Consider the following 16,570-nt stretch of genomic DNA (forward strand, 5'->3'; position numbering starts at 1 on the left):
CTACAGTGACCTCAGAATCCCTCTAGCCTTGAAACAGTGTTCGTGGGGTTTCTCTGGAGTGCCATCAAGGAAATCAAGGCTCCTTTCATGTGTGATGTGCAACACGGAATTGCTCTGCACTCAGTGCAGGGGAATCGGGCCTCATCTCGCGGTGAGGGGAAGTCTCATGGTTTTTCTCGAGTTGCGGCGGGAACCTGGGGTATATTCTCGAGTTAGGACGGGGATGGCCCTTCCACCCACGTGTTTGTTCAGCGACGTCAGGACTCCTGCCTAGTTGCGAGGGACAACTTGGGATTCCCCTCGAGGCTTGGCAGGGCAATTGGGACGCCTCTCCAGCTGAGGCGGGAGACCAAGTGTCCCTTTCCACGTTCACAGGAATTCTGGGACTCCTATCAAGTTTCACGAGGAGTCAGGCATCGTCTCCTTTGGAGGCACTGGTCTCCGCGTAACTCTGGAGTTTTCAAAGGATGTGAGGCCTCCGGTCACGATGAGGTGGGGAACTAGGTCTTTCTCTGAGGTCTCCACAGGGGATTCAGACATCCTTTCGTCTTGAGAGATGCAAGACGAGCCTGCATTCAAGTCACTGCAGGGATATTCGGCCTTATTTCGAGTCAGGGCATCGCGGTGTCCATTCCACTTGAGGCCGCAAACTCAGGGTCCCTCTCACATACCTAGAGCTGAGAGAAGCCTCCTCTTGAGGTGCTTATGGTAAGGTGGTATTCCTCTGGAGTCGAAGCCAGGGACTAACCTCTCATCTCGAGTTGATTTTTGGTCCACGGAGCTCTTTCGTGTTGCTACAGTGACCTCAGGATCCCTCTAGCCTTGAAACAGTGTTCTTGGGTTTTCTCTGGAGTGCCATCAAGGAAATTAAGGCTCCTTTCATGTGTGATGTGCAACACGGAATTGCTCTGCACGCAGTGCAGGGAAATTGGGCCTCATCACGCGGCGAGGGGGAAGTCTCATGGTTTTTCTCGAGTTGCGGCGGGAACCTGGGGTATATTCTCGAGTTACGACGGGGATGGCCCTTCCAGCCACGTGTTTGTTCAGCGATGTCAGGACTCCTGCCTAGTTGCGAGGGACAACTCGGGATTCTCCTCGAGGCTTGGCAGGGCAATTGGGACGCCTCTCCAGCTGAGGCGGGAGACCAAGGGTCCCTTTCCACGTGCCACAGTAATCCTGGGACTCGTATCAAGTTTCACGAGGAGTCAGGCATCGTCTCCTTTGGAGGCACTCATCTCCGCCTACCTCTGGAGTTTTCAAAGGATGTGAGGCCTCCGGTCGCGATGAGGTGGGGAACTAGGTCTTTCTCTGTGGTCTCCACAGGGGATTCAGACATCCTTTCATCTTGGGAGATGCAAGACGAGCCTGCATTCAAGTCACTGCAGGGATATCCGGCCTTATTTCGAGTCAGGGCATCGCGGTGTCCATTCCACTTGAGGCCGCAAAATCAGGGTCCCTCTCACATACCTAGAGCTGAGAGAAGCCTCCTCTTGAGGTGCTTGTGGTAAGGTGGTATTCCTCTGGAGTCGAAGCCAGGGACTAACCTCTCATCTTGAGTTGATTTTTGGTCCACGGAGCTCTTTCGTGTTGCTACAGTGACCTCAGGATCCCTCTAGCCTTGAAACAGTGTTCTTGGGGTTTTTCTGGAGTGCCGTCAAGGAAATCAAGGCTCCTTTCATGTGTGATGTGCAACACGGAATTGCTCTGCACTCTGTGCAGGGCAATCAGGCCTCATCTTGCGGCGAAGGGGAAGTCTCATGGTTTTTCTCGAGTTGCGGCAGGAACCTGGGGTATATTCTCGAGTTACGACGGGGATGGCCCTTCCACCCACGTGTTTGTTCAGCGACGGCAGGACTCCTGCCTCGTTTCGAGGGATAACTCGGGATTCTCCTCGAGGCTTGGCAGGGCAATTGGGACGCCTCTCTAGCTGAGGCGGGAGACCAAGGGTCCATTTCCACGTGCCACAGGAATCCTGGGACTCCTATCAAGTTTCACGAGGAGTCAGGCATCGTCTCCTTTGGAGGCACTGATCTCCGCGTACCTCTGGAGTTTTCAAAGGATGTGAGGCTTCCGGTCGCCATGAGGTGGGGAACTAGGTCTTTCTCTGTGGTCTCCACAGGGGATTCAGACATCCTTTCATCTTGGGAGATGCAAGACGAGCCTGCATTCAAGTCACTGCAGGGATATCCGGCCTTATTTCGAGTCAGGGCATCGCGGTGTCCATTCCACTTGAGGCCGCAAAATCAGGGTCCCTCTCACATACCTAGAGCTGAGAGAAGCCTCCTCTTGAGGTGCTTGTGGTAAGGTGGTATTCCTCTGGAGTCGAAGCCAGGGACTAACCTCTCATCTCGAGTTGATTTTTGGTCCACGGAGCTCTTTCGTGTTGCTGCAGTGACCTCAGGATCCCTCTAGCCTTGAAACAGTGTTCTTGGGGTTTTTCTGGAGTGCCGTCAAGGAAATCAAGGCTCCTTTCATGTGTGATGTGCAACACGGAATTGCTCTGCACTCAGTGCAGGGCAATCCGGCCTCATCTCGCGGCGAGAGGGAAGTCTCATGGTTTTTCTCGAGTGGCGGCAGGAACCTGGGGTATATTCTCGAGTTACGACGGGGATGGCCCTTCCACCCACGTGTTTGTTCAGCGACGGCAGGACTCCTGCCTCGTTTCGAGGGATAACTCGGGATTCCCCTCGAGGCTTGGCAGGGCAATTGGGACGCCTCTCCAGCTGAGGCGGGAGACCAAGGGTCCATTTCCACGTGCCACAGGAATCCTGGGACTCCTTTCAAGTTTCACGAGGAGTCAGGCATCGTCTCCTTTGGAGGCACTGATCTCCGCGTACCTATGGAGTTTTCAAAGGATGTGAGGCCTCCGGTCGCCATGAGGTGGGGAACTAGGTCTTTCTCTGTGGTCTCCACAGGGGATTCAGACAACCTTTCATCTTGGGAGATGCAAGACGAGCCTGCATTCAAGTCACTGCCGGGATATCCGGCCTTATTTCTCGTCAGGGCATCGCAGTGTCCATTCCACTTGAGGCCGCAAAATCAGGGTCCCTCTCACATACCTAGAGCTGAGAGAAGCCTCCTCTTGAGGTGCTTGTGGTAAGGTTGTATTCCTCTGGAGTCGAAGCCAGGGACTAACCTCTCATCTCGAGTTGATTTTTGGTCCACGGAGCTCTTTTGTGTTGCTACAGTGACCTCAGGATCCCTCTAGCCTTGAAACAGTGTTCTTGGGGTTTCTCTGGAGTGCCATCAAGGAAATCAAGGCTCCTTTCAAGTGTGATGTGCAACACGGAATTGCTCTGCACGCAGGGCAGGGGAATCAGGCCTCATCTCGCGGCGAGGGGGAAGTCTCATGGTTTTTCTCGAGTTGCGGCGGGAACCTGGGGTATATTCTCGAGTTACGACGGGGATGGCCCTTCCAGCCACGTGTTTGTTCAGCGACGTTAGGACTCCTGCCTAGTTGCGAGGGACAACTCGGGATTCTCCTCGAGGCTTGGCAGGGCAATTGGGACGCCTCTCCAGCTGAGGCGGGAGACCAAGGGTCCCTTTCCACGTGCCACAGTAATCCTGGGACTCGTATCAAGTTTCACGAGAAGTCAGGCATTGTCTCCTTTGGAGGCACTCATCTCCGCGTACCTCTGGAGTTTTCAAAGGATGTGAGGCCTCCGGTCGCGATGAGGTGGGGAACTAGGTCTTTCTCTGTGGTCTCCACAGGGGATTCAGACATCCTTTCATCTTGGGAGATGCAAGACGAGCCTGCATTCAAGTCACTGCAGGGATATCCGGCCTTATTTCGAGTCAGGGCATCGCGGTGTCCATTCCACTTGAGGCCGCAAAATCAGGGTCCCTCTCACATACCTAGAGCTGAGAGAAGCCTCCTCTTGAGGTTCTTGTGGTAAGGTGGTATTCCTCTGGAGTCGAAGCCAGGGACTAACCTCTCATCTCGAGTTGATTTTTGGTCCACGGAGCTCTTTCGTGTTGCTACAGTGACCTCAGGATCCCTCTAGCCTTGAAACAGTGTTCTTGGGGTTTTTCTGGAGTGCCGTCAAGGAAATCAAGGCTCCTTTCATGTGTGATGTGCAACACGAATTGCTCTGCACGCAGTGCAGGGGAATCGGGCCTCATCTCGCGGCGAGGGGTAAGTCTCAGATTTTTTCTCGAGTTGCGGCGGGAACCTGGGGTATATTCTCGAGTTACGACGGGGATGGCCCTTCCACCCACGTGTTTGTTCAGCGACGGCAGGACTCCTGCCTCGTTTCGAGGGATAACTCGGGATTCTCCTCGAGGCTTGGCAGGGCAATTGGGACGCCTATCCAGCTGAGGCGGGAGACCAAGGGTCCATTTCCACGTGCCACAGGAATCCTGGGACTCCTATCAAGTTTCACGAGGAGTCAGGCATCGTCTCCTTTGGAGGCACTGATCTCCGCGTACCTCTGGAGTTTTCAAAGGATGTGAGGCCTCCGGTCGCCATGAGGTGGGGAACTACGTCTTTCTCTGTGGTCTCCACAGGGGATTCAGACAACCTTTCATCTTGGGAGATGCAAGACGAGCCTGCATTCAAGTCACTGCAGGGATATCCAGCCTTATTTCGAGTCAGGGCATCGCAGTGTCCATTCCACTTGAGGCCGCAAAATCAGGGTCCCTCTCACATACCTAGAGCTGAGAGAAGCCTCCTCTTGAGGTGCTTGTGGTAAGGTGGTATTCCTCTGGAGTCGAAGTTAGGGACTAACCTCTCATCTCGAGTTGATTTTTGGTCTACGGAGCTCTTTCGTGTTGCTACAGTGACCTCAGGATCCCTCTAGCCTTGAAACAGTGTTCTTGGGGTTTCTCTGGAGTGCCATCAAGGAAATCAAGGCTCCTTTCATGTGTGATGTGCAACACGGAATTGCTCTGCACGCAGTGCAGGGGAATCGGGCCTCATCTCTCGGAGAGGGGGAAGTCTCATGGTTTTTCTCGAGTTGCGGCGGGAACCTGGGGTATATTCTCGAGTTACGACGGGGATGGCCCTTCCACCCACGTGTTTGTTCAGCGACGTTAGGACTCCTGCCTAGTTGCGAGGGACAACTCGGGATTCTCCTCGAGGCTTGGCAGGGCAATTGGGACGCCTCTCCAACTGAGGCGGGAGACCAAGGGTCCATTTCCACGTGCCACAGGAATCCTGGGACTCGTATCAAGTTTCACGAGAAGTCAGGCATTGTCTCCTTTGGAGGCACTCATCTCCGCGTACCTCTGGAGTTTTCAAAGGATGTGAGGCCTCCGGTCGCGATGAGGTGGGGAACTAGGTCTTTCTCTGTGGTCTCCACAGGGGATTCAGACATCCTTTCATCTTGGGAGATGCAAGACGAGCCTGCATTCAAGTCACTGCAGGGATATCCGGCCTTATTTCGAGTCAGGGCATCGCGGTGTCCATTCCACTTGAGGCCGCAAAATCAGGGTCCCTCTCACATACCTAGAGCTGAGAGAAGCCTCCTCTTGAGGTGCTTGTGGTAAGGTGGTATTCCTCTGGAGTCGAAGACAGGGACTAACCTCTCATCTCGAGTTGATTTTTGGTCCACGGAGCTCTTTCGTGTTGCTACAGTGACCTCAGGATCCCTCTAGCCTTGAAACAGTGTTCTTGGGGTTTCTCTGGAGTGCCATCAAGGAAATCAAGGCTCCTTTCAAGTGTGATGTGCAACACGGAATTGCTCTGCACGCAGGGCAGGGGAATCAGGCCTCATCTCGCGGCGAGGGGGAAGTCTCATGGTTTTTCTCGAGTTGCGGCGGGAACCTGGGGTATATTCTCGAGTTACGACGGGGATGGCCCTTCCAGCCACGTGTTTGTTCAGCGACGTTAGGACTCCTGCCTAGTTGCGAGGGACAACTCGGGATTCTCCTCGAGGCTTGGCAGGGCAATTGGGACGCCTCTCCAGCTGAGGCGGGAGACCAAGGGTCACTTTCCACGTGCCACAGTAATCCTGGGACTCGTATCAAGTTTCACGAGAAGTCAGGCATTGTCTCCTTTGGAGGTACTCATCTCCGCGTACCTCTGGAGTTTTCAAAGGATGTGAGGCCTCCGATCACGATGAGGTGGGGAACTAGATCTTTCTCTGAGGTCTCCACAGGGGATTCAGACATCCTTTCGTCTTGGGAGATGCAAGACGAGCCTGCATTCAAGTCACTGCAGGGATATCCGGCCTTATTTCGAGTCAGGGCATCGCGGTGTCCATTCCACTTGAGGCCGCAAAATCAGGGTCCCTCTCACATACCTAGAGATGAGAGAAGCCTCCTCTTGAGGTTCTTGTGGTAAGGTGGTATTCCTCTGGAGTCGAAGCCAGGGACTAACCTCTCATCTCGAGTTGATTTTTGGTCCACGGAGCTCTTTCGTGTTGCTACAGTGACCTCAGGATCCCTCTAGCCTTGAAACAGTGTTCTTGGGGTTTTTCTGGAGTGCCGTCAAGGAAATCAAGGCTCCTTTCATGTGTGATGTGCAACACGAATTACTCTGCACGCAGTGCAGGGGAATCGGGCCTCATCTCGCGGCGAGGGGGAAGTCTCAGATTTTTTCTCGAGTTGCGGCGGGAACCTGGGGTATATTCTCGAGTTACGACGGGGATGGCCCTTCCACCCACGTGTTTGTTCAGCGACGGCAGGACTCCTGCCTCGTTTCGAGGGATAACTCGGGATTCTCCTCGAGGCTTGGCAGGGCAATTGGGACGCCTATCCAGCTGAGGCGGGAGACCAAGGGTCCATTTCCACGTGCCACAGGAATCCTGGGACTCCTATCAAGTTTCACGAGGAGTCAGGCATCGTCTCCTTTGGAGGCACTGATCTCCGCGTACCTCTGGAGTTTTCAAAGGATGTGAGGCCTCCGGTCGCCATGAGGTGGGGAACTACGTCTTTCTCTGTGGTCTCCACAGGGGATTCAGACAACCTTTCATCTTGGGAGATGCAAGACGAGCCTGCATTCAAGTCACTGCAGGGATATCCAGCCTTATTTAGAGTCAGGGCATCGCAGTGTCCATTCCACTTGAGGCCGCAAAATCAGGGTCCCTCTCACATACCTAGAGCTGAGAGAAGCCTCCTCTTGAGGTGCTTGTGGTAAGGTGGTATTCCTCTGGAGTCGAAGTTAGGGACTAACCTCTCATCTCGAGTTGATTTTTGGTCCACGGAGCTCTTTCGTGTTGCTACAGTGACCTCAGGATCCCTCTAGCCTTGAAACAGTGTTCTTGGGGTTTCTCTGGAGTGCCATCAAGGAAATCAAGGCTCCTTTCATGTGTGATGTGCAACACGGAATTGCTCTGCACGCAGTGCAGGGGAATCGGGCCTCATCTCTCGGAGAGGGGGAAGTCTCATGGTTTTTCTCCAGTTGCGGCGGGAACCTGGGGTATATTCTCGAGTTACGACGGGGATGGCCCTTCCAGCCACGTGTTTGTTCAGCGACGTTAGGACTCCTGCCTAGTTGCGAGGGACAACTCGGGATTCTCCTCGAGGCTTGGCAGGGCAATTGGGACGCCTCTCCAGCTGAGGCGGGAGACCAAGGGTCCCATTCCACGTGCCACAGGAATCCTGGGACTCCTATCAAGTTTCACGAGGAGTCAGGCATCGTCTCCTTTGGAGGCACTGATCTCCGCGTACCTCTGGAGTTTTCAAAGGATGTAAGGCTTCCGGTCGCGATGAGGTGGGGAACTAGGTCTTTCTCTGTGGTCTCCACAGGGGATTCAGACATCCTTTCATCTTGGGAGATGCAAGACGAGCCTGCATTCAAGTCACTGCAGGGATATCCGGCCTTATTTAGAGTCAGGGCATCGCGGTGTCCATTCCACTTGAGGCCGCAAACTCAGGGTCCCTCTCACATACCTAGAGCTGAGAGAAGCCTCCTCTTGAGGTGCTTGTGGTAAGGTGGTGTTCCTCTGGAGTCGAAGCCAGGGACTAACCTCTCATCTCGAGTTGAATTTTGGTCCACGGAGCTCTTTCGTGTTGCTGCAGTGACCTCAGGATCCCTCTAGCCTTGAAACAGTGTTCTTGGGGTTTCTCTGGAGTGCCATCAAGGAAATCAAGGCTCCTTTCAAGTGTGATGTGCAACACGGAATTGCTCTGCACGCAGGGCAGGGGAATCAGGCCTCATCTCGCGGCGAGGGGGAAGTCTCATGGTTTTTCTCGAGTTGCGGCGGGAACCTGGGGTATATTCTCGAGTTACGACGGGGATGGCCCTTCCACACACGTGTTTGTTCAGCGACGGCAGGACTCCTGCCTAGTTGCGAGGGACAACTCGGGATTCTCCTCGAGGCTTGGCAGGGCAATTGGGACGCCTCTCCAGCTGAGGTGGGAGACCAAGGGTCCCTTTCCACGTGCCACAGGAATCCTGGGACTCCTATCAAGTTTCATGAGGAGTCAGGCATCGTCTCCTTTGGAGGCACTGATCTCCGCGTACCTTTGAAGTTTTCAAAGGATGTGAGGCCTCCGATCGCGAGGAGGTGGGAAACTAGGTCTTTCTCTGTGGTCTCCACAGGGGATTCAGACATCCTTTCATCTTGGGAGATGCAAGACGAGCCTACATTCAATTCACTGCAGGGATATCCGGCCTTATTTCGCGTCAGGGCATCGCAGTGTCCATTCCACTTGAGTCTGCAAAATTAGGGTCCCTCTCAAATACCTAGAGCTGAGAGAAGCCTCCTCTTGAGGTGCTTGTGGTAAGGTGGTATTCCTCTGGAGTCGAAGCCAGGGACTAACCTCTCATCTCGAGTTGATTTTTGGTAACTTACCTCTTTCGTGTTGCTACAGTAACCTCAGGATCCCTCTAGCCTTGAAACAGTGTTCTTGGGGTTTCTCTGGAGTGCCGTCCAGGAAATCAATGCTCCTTTCATGTGTGATGTGCAACACGGAATTGCTCTGCACTCAGTGCAGGGCAATCAGGCCTCATCTCGCGGCGAGGGGGAAGTCTCATGGTTTTTCTCGAGTTGCGGCGGGAACCTGGGGTATATTCTCGAGTTACGACAGGGAATGCCCTTCCAGCCACGTGTTTGTTCAGCGACGTCAGGACTCCTGCCTAGTTGCGAGGGACAACTCGGGATTCTCCTCGAGGCTTGGCAGGGCACTTGGGACGCCTCTCCAGCTGAGGCGGGAGACCAAGGGTCCCTTTCCACGTGCCACAGGAATCCTGGGACTCGTATCAAGTTTCACGAGGAGTCAGGCATCGTCTCCTTTGGAGGCACTGATCTCCGCCTACCTCTGGAGTTTTCAAAGGATGTGAGGCCTCCGGTCGCGATGAGGTGGTGAACTAGGTCTTTCTCTGTGGTCTCCACAGGGGATTCAGACAACCTTTCATCTTGGGAGATGCAAGACGAGCCTGCATTCAAGTCACTGCAGGGATATCCGGCCTTATTTCGAGTCAGGGCATCGCGGTGTCCATTCCACTTGAGGCCGCAAAATCAGGGTCCCTCTCACATACCTAGAGCTGAGAGAAGCCTCCTCTTGAGGTGCTTGTGGTAAGGTGGTATTCCTCTGGAGTCGAAGCCAGGGACTAACCTCTCATCTCGAGTTGATTTTTGGTCCACGGAGCTCTTTCGTGTTGCTACAGTGACCTCAGGATCCCTCTAGCCTTGAAACAGTGTTCTTGGGGTTTCTCTGGAGTGCCGTCAAGGAAATCAAGGCTCCTTTCATGTGTGATGTGCAACACGGAATTGCTCTGAACGCAGTGCAGGGGAATCGGGCCTCATCTCGCGGCGAGGGGGAAGTCTCAGATTTTTTCTCGAGTTGCGGCGGGAACCTGGGGTATATTCTCGAGTTACGACGGGGATGGCCCTTCCAGCCACGTGTTTGTTCAGCGACGGCAGGACTCCTGCCTAGTTGCGAGGGACAACTCGGGATTCTCCTCGAGGCTTGGCAGGGCAATTGGGACGCCTCTCCAGCTGAGGCGGGAGACCAAGGGTCCCTTTCCACGTGCCACAGGAATCCTGGGACTCTTATCAAGTTTCACGAGGAGTCAGGCATCGTCTCCTTTGGAGGCACTGATCTCCGCGTACCTCTGGAGTTTTCAAAGGATGTGAGGCTTCCGGTTGCCATGAGGTGGGGAACTAGGTCTTTCTCTGTGGTCTCCACAGGGGATTCAGACATCCTTTCATCTTGGGAGATGCAAGACGAGCCTGCATTCAAGTCACTGCAGGGATATCCGGCCTTATTTCGAGTCAGGGCAGCGCGGTGTCCATTCCACTTGAGGCCGCAAACTCAGGGTCCCTCTCACATACCTAGAGCTGAGAGAAGCCTCCTCTTGAGGTGCTTGTTGTAAGGTGGTATTCCTCTGGAGTCGAAGCCAGGGACTAACCTCTCATCTCGAGTTGATTTTTGGTCCACGGAGCTCTTTCCTGTTGCTACAGTGACCTCAGGATCCCGCTAGCCTTGAAACAGTGTTCTTGGGGTTTCTCTGGAGTGCCATCAAGGAAATCAAGGCTCCTTTCATGTGTGATGTGCAACACGGAATTGCTCTGCACTCAGTGCAGGGCAATCAGGCCTCATCTCGCGGCGAGTGTGAAGTCTCATGGTTTTTCTCGAGTTGCGGCGGGAACCTGGGGTATATTCTCGAGTTACGACCGGGATGGCCCTTCCACACACGTGTTTGTTCAGCGACGGAAAGACTCCTGCCTAGTTGCGAGGGACAACTCGGGATTCTCCTCGAGGCCTGGCAGGGCAATTGGGACGCCTCTCCAGCTGAGGCGGGAGACCAAGGGTCCATTTCCACGTGCCACAGGAATCCTGGGACTCCTATCAAGTTTCACGAGGAGTCAGGCATCGTCTCCTTTGGAGGCACTGATCTCCCCGTACCTATGGAGTTTTCAAAGGATGTGAGGCCTCCGGTCGCCATGAGGTGGGGAACTACGTCTTTCTCTGTGGTCTCCACAGGGGATTCAGACAACCTTTCATCTTGGGAGATGCAAGACGAGCCTGCATTCAAGTCACTGCAGGGATATCCGGCCTTATTTCTCGTCAGGGCATCGCAGTGTCCATTCCACTCGAGGCCGCAAAATCAGGGTCCCTCTCACATACCTAGAGCTGAGAGAAGGCTCCTCTTGAGGTGCTTGTGGTAAGGTGGTATTCCTCTGGAGTCGAAGTTAGGGACTAACCTCTCATCTCGAGTTGATTTTTGGTCCACGGAGCTCTTTCGTGTTGCTACAGTGACTTCAGGATCCCTCTAGCCTTGAAACAGTGTTCTTGGGGTTTCTCTGGAGTGCCATCAAGGAAATCAAGGCTCCTTTCATGTGTGATGTGCAACACGGAATTGCTCTGCACGCAGTGCAGGGGAATCGGGCCTCATCTCGCAGCGAGGGGGAAGTCTCATGGTTTTTCTCGAGTTGCGGCGGGAACCTGGGGTATATTCTCGAGTTACGACGGGGATGGCCCTTCCAGCCACGTGTTTGTTCAGCAACGTCAGGACTCCTGCCTAGTTGCGAGGGACAACTCGGGATTCTCCTCGAGGCTTGGCAGGGCAATTGGGACGCCTCTCCAGCTGAGGCGGGAGACCAAGGGTCCCATTCCACGTGCCACAGGAATCCTGGGATTCCTATAAAGTTTCACGAGGAGTCAGGCATCGTCTCCTTTGGAGGCACTGATCTCCGCGTACCTCTGGAGTTTTCAAAGGATGTGAGGCCTCCGGTCGCGATGAGGTGGGGAACTAGGTCTTTCTCTGTGGTCTCCACAGGTGATTCAGACATCCTTTCGTCTTGGGAGATGCAAGACGAGCCTGCATTCAAGTCACTGCAGGGATATCCGTCCTTATTTCGAGTCAGGGCATCGCGATGTCCATTCCAATTGAGGCCGCAAAATCAGGTTCCCTCTCACATACCTAGAGCTGAGAGAAGCCTCCTCTTGAGGTGCTTGTGGAAAGGTGGTATTCCTCTGGAGTCGAAGCCAGGGACTAACCTCTCATCTCGAGTTGATTCTTGGTCCACGGAGCTCTTTCGTGTTGCTACAGTGACCTCAGGATCCCTCTAGCCTTGAAACAGTGTTCTTGGGGTTTCTCTGGAGTGCCGTCCAGGAAATCAATGCTCCTTTCATGTGTGATGTGCAACACGGAATTGCTCTGCACTCAGTGCAGGGCAATCAGGCCTCATCTCGCGGCGAGGGGGAAGTCTCATGGTTTTTCTCGAGTTGCGGCGGGAACCTGGGGTATATTCTCGAGTTACGACAGGGATGGCCCTTCCACCCACGTGTTTGTTCAGCGACGTCAGGACTCCTGCCTAGTTGCGAGGGACAACTCGGGATTCTCCTCGAGGCTTGGCAGGGCACTTGGGACGCCTCTCCAGCTGAGGCGGGAGACCAAGGGTCCCTTTCCACGTGCCACAGGAATCCTGGGACTCGTATCAAGTTTCACGAGGAGTCAGGCATCGTCTCCTTTGGAGGCACTGATCTCCGCCTACCTCTGGAGTTTTCAAAGGATGTGAGGCCTCCGGTCGCGATGAGGTGGTGAACTAGGTCTTTCTCTGTGGTCTCCACAGGGGATTCAGACAACCTTTCATCTTGGGAGATGCAAGACGAGCCTGCATTCAAGTCACTGCAGGGATATCCGGCCTTATTTCGAGTCAGGGCATCGCGGTGTCCATTCCACTTGAGGCCGCAAAATCAGGGTCCCTCTCACATACCTAGTGCTGAGAGAAGCCTCCTCTTGAGGTGCTTGTGGTAAGGTGGTATTCCTCTGGAGTCGAAGCCAGGGACTAACCTCTCATCTCGAGTTGATTTTTGGTCCACGGAGCTCTTTCGTGTTGCTACAGTGACCTCAGGATCCCTCTAGCCTTGAAACAGTGTTCTTGGGGTTTCTCTGGAGTGCCGTCAAGGAAATCAAGGCTCCTTTCATGTGTGATGTGCAACACGGAATTGCTCTGAACGCAGTGCAGGGGAATCGGGCCTCATCTCGCGGCGAGGGGGAAGTCTCAGATTTTTTCTCGAGTTGCGGCGGGAACCTGGGGTATATTCTCGAGTTACGACGGGGATGGCCCTTCCAGCCACGTGTTTGTTCAGCGACGGCAGGACTCCTGCCTAGTTGCGAGGGACAACTCGGGATTCTCCTCGAGGCTTGGCAGGGCAATTGGGACGCCTCTCCAGCTGAGGCGGGAGACCAAGGGTCCATTTCCACGTGCCACAGGAATCCTGGGACTCTTATCAAGTTTCACGAGGAGTCAGGCATCGTCTCCTTTGGAGGCACTGATCTCCGCGTACCTCTGGAGTTTTCAAAGGATGTGAGGCTTCCGGTTGCCATGAGGTGGGGAACTAGGTCTTTCTCTGTGGTCTCCACAGGGGATTCAGACATCCTTTCATCTTGGGAGATGCAAGACGAGCCTGCATTCAAGTCACTGCAGGGATATCCGGCCTTATTTCGAGTCAGGGCAGCGCGGTGTCCATTCCACTTGAGGCCGCAAACTCAGGGTCCCTCTCACATACCTAGAGCTGAGAGAAGCCTCCTCTTGAGGTGCTTGTTGTAAGGTGGTATTCCTCTGGAGTCGAAGCCAGGGACTAACCTCTCATCTCGAGTTGATTTTTGGTCCACGGAGCTCTTTCCTGTTGCTACAGTGACCTCAGGATCCCGCTAGCCTTGAAACAGTGTTCTTGGGGTTTCTCTGGAGTGCCATCAAGGAAATCAAGGCTCCTTTCATGTGTGATGTGCAACACGGAATTGCTCTGCACTCAGTGCAGGGCAATCAGGCCTCATCTCGCGGCGAGTGTGAAGTCTCATGGTTTTTCTCGAGTTGCGGCGGGAACCTGGGGTATATTCTCGAGTTACGACCGGGATGGCCCTTCCACACACGTGTTTGTTCAGCGACGGAAAGACTCCTGCCTAGTTGCGAGGGACAACTCGGGATTCTCCTCGAGGCTTGGCAGGGCAATTGGGACGCCTCTCCAGCTGAGGCGGGAGACCAAGGGTCCATTTCCACGTGCCACAGGAATCCTGGGACTCCTATGAAGTTTCACGAGGAGTCAGGCATCGTCTCCTTTGGAGGCACTGATCTCCCCGTACCTATGGAGTTTTCAAAGGATGTGAGGCCTCCGGTCGCCATGAGGTGGGGAACTACGTCTTTCTCTGTGGTCTCCACAGGGAATTCAGACAACCTTTCATCTTGGGAGATGCAAGACGAGCCTGCATTCAAGTCACTGCAGGGATATCCGGCCTTATTTCTCGTCAGGGCATCGCAGTGTCCATTCCACTCGAGGCCGCAAAATCAGGGTCCGTCTCACATACCTAGAGCTGAGAGAAGGCTCCTCTTGAGGTGCTTGTGGTAAGGTGGTATTCCTCTGGAGTCGAAGTTAGGGACTAACCTCTCATCTCGAGTTGATTTTTGGTCCACGGAGCTCTTTCGTGTTGCTACAGTGACTTCAGGATCCCTCTAGCCTTGAAACAGTGTTCTTGGGGTTTCTCTGGAGTGCCATCAAGGAAATCAAGGCTCCTTTCATGTGTGATGTGCAACACGGAATTGCTCTGCACGCAGTGCAGGGGAATCGGGCCTCATCTCGCGGCGAGGGGGAAGTCTCATGGTTTTTCTCGAGTTGCGGCGGGAACCTGGGGTATATTCTCGAGTTACGACGGGGATGGCCCTTCCAGCCACGTGTTTGTTCAGCAACGTCAGGACTCCTGCCTAGTTGCGAGGGACAACTCGGGATTCTCCTCGAGGCTTGGCAGGGCAATTGGGACGCCTCTCCAGCTGAGGCGGGAGACCAAGGGTCCCATTCCACGTGCCACAGGAATCCTGGGATTCCTATAAAGTTTCACGAGGAGTCAGGCATCGTCTCCTTTGGAGGCACTGATCTCCGCGTACCTCTGGAGTTTTCAAAGGATGTGAGGCCTCCGGTCGCGATGAGGTGGGGAACTAGGTCTTTCTCTGTGGTCTCCACAGGTGATTCAGACATCCTTTCGTCTTGGGAGATGCAAGACGAGCCTGCATTCAAGTCACTGCAGGGATATCCGTCCTTATTTCGAGTCAGGGCATCGCGATGTCCATTCCAATTGAGGCCGCAAAATCAGGTTCCCTCTCACATACCTAGAGCTGAGAGAAGCCTCCTCTTGAGGTGCTTGTGGAAAGGTGGTATTCCTCTGGAGTCGAAGCCAGGGACTAACCTCTCATCTCGAGTTGATTCTTGGTCCACGGAGCTCTTTCGTGTTGCTACAGTGACCTCAGGATCCCTCTAGCCTTGAAACAGTGTTCTTGGGGTTTCTCTGGAGTGCCATCAAGGAAATCAAGGCTCCTTTCATGTGTGATATGCAACACGGAATTGCTCTGCACGCAGTGCAGGGGAATCGGGCCTCATCTCCCGGCGAGGGGGAAGTCTCATGGTTTTTCTCGAGTTGCGGCGGGAGCCTGGGGTATATTCTCGAGTTACGATGGGGATGGACCTTCCAGCCACGTGTTTGTTCAGCGACGGCAGGACTCCTGCCTCGTTTCGAGGGATAACTCGGGATTCTCCTCGAGGCTTGGCAGGGCAATTGGGACGCCTCTCCAGCTGAGGCGGGAGACCAAGGGTCCATTTCCACGTGCCACAGGAATCCTGGGACTCCTATCAAGTTTCACGAGGAGTCAGGCATCGTCTCCTTTGGAGGCACTGATCTCCTTGTACCTCTGGAGTTTTCAAAGAATGTGAGGCTTCCGGTCGCCATGAGGTGGGGAACTAGGTCTTTCTCTGTGGTCTCCACAGGGGATTCCGACATCCTTTCATCTTGGGAGATGCAAGACGAGCCTGCATTCAAGTCACTGCAGGGATATCCGGCCTTATTTCGAGTCAGGGCATCGCGGTGTCCATTCCACTTGAGGCCGCAAACTCAGGGACCCTCTCACATACCTAGAGCTGAGAGAAGCCTCCTCTTGAGGTGCTTGTGGTAAGGTGGTATTCCTCTGGAGTCGAAGCCAGGGACTAACCTCTCATCTCGAGTTGATTTTTGGTCCACGGAGCTCTTTCGTGTTGCTACAGTGACCTCAGGATCCCTCTAGCCTTGAAACAGTGTTCTTGGGGTTTCTCTGGAGTGCCACCAAGGAAATCAAGGCTCCTTTCATGTGTGATGTGCAACACAGAATTGCTCTGCACGCAGTGCAGGGGAATTGGGCCTCATCTCGCGGCGAGGGGGAAGTCTCATGGTTTTTCTCGAGTTGCGGCGGGAACCTGGGGTATATTCTCGAGTTACGACGGGGATGTCCCTTCCACCCACGTGTTTGTTCAGCGACGTCAGGACTCCTGCCTAGTTGCGAGGGACAACTCGGGATTCTCCTCGAGCATTGGCAGGGCAATTGGGACGCCTCTCCAGCTGAGGCGGGAGACCAAGGGTCCCTTTCCACGTGCCACAGGAATCCTGGGACTCATATCAAGTTTCACGAGGAGTCAGGCATCGTCTCCTTTGGAGGCACTGATCTCCGCCTACCTCTGGAGTTTTCAAAGGATGTGAGGCCTCCGGTCGCGATGAGGTGGGGAACTAGGTCTTTCTCTGTGGTCTCCACAGGGGATTCAGACATCCTTTCATCTTGGGAGATGCAAGACGAGCCTGCATTCAAGTCACTGCAGGGATATCCGGCCTTATTTCGAGTCAGGGCATCGCAGTGTCCATTCCACTTGAGGCCGCAAAATC

The sequence above is a fragment of the Cervus elaphus genome, chromosome 30 (genome assembly GCF_910594005.1).
Source record: "Cervus elaphus chromosome 30, mCerEla1.1, whole genome shotgun sequence".
NCBI classification, from domain to species: Eukaryota; Metazoa; Chordata; class Mammalia; order Artiodactyla; family Cervidae; genus Cervus; species Cervus elaphus.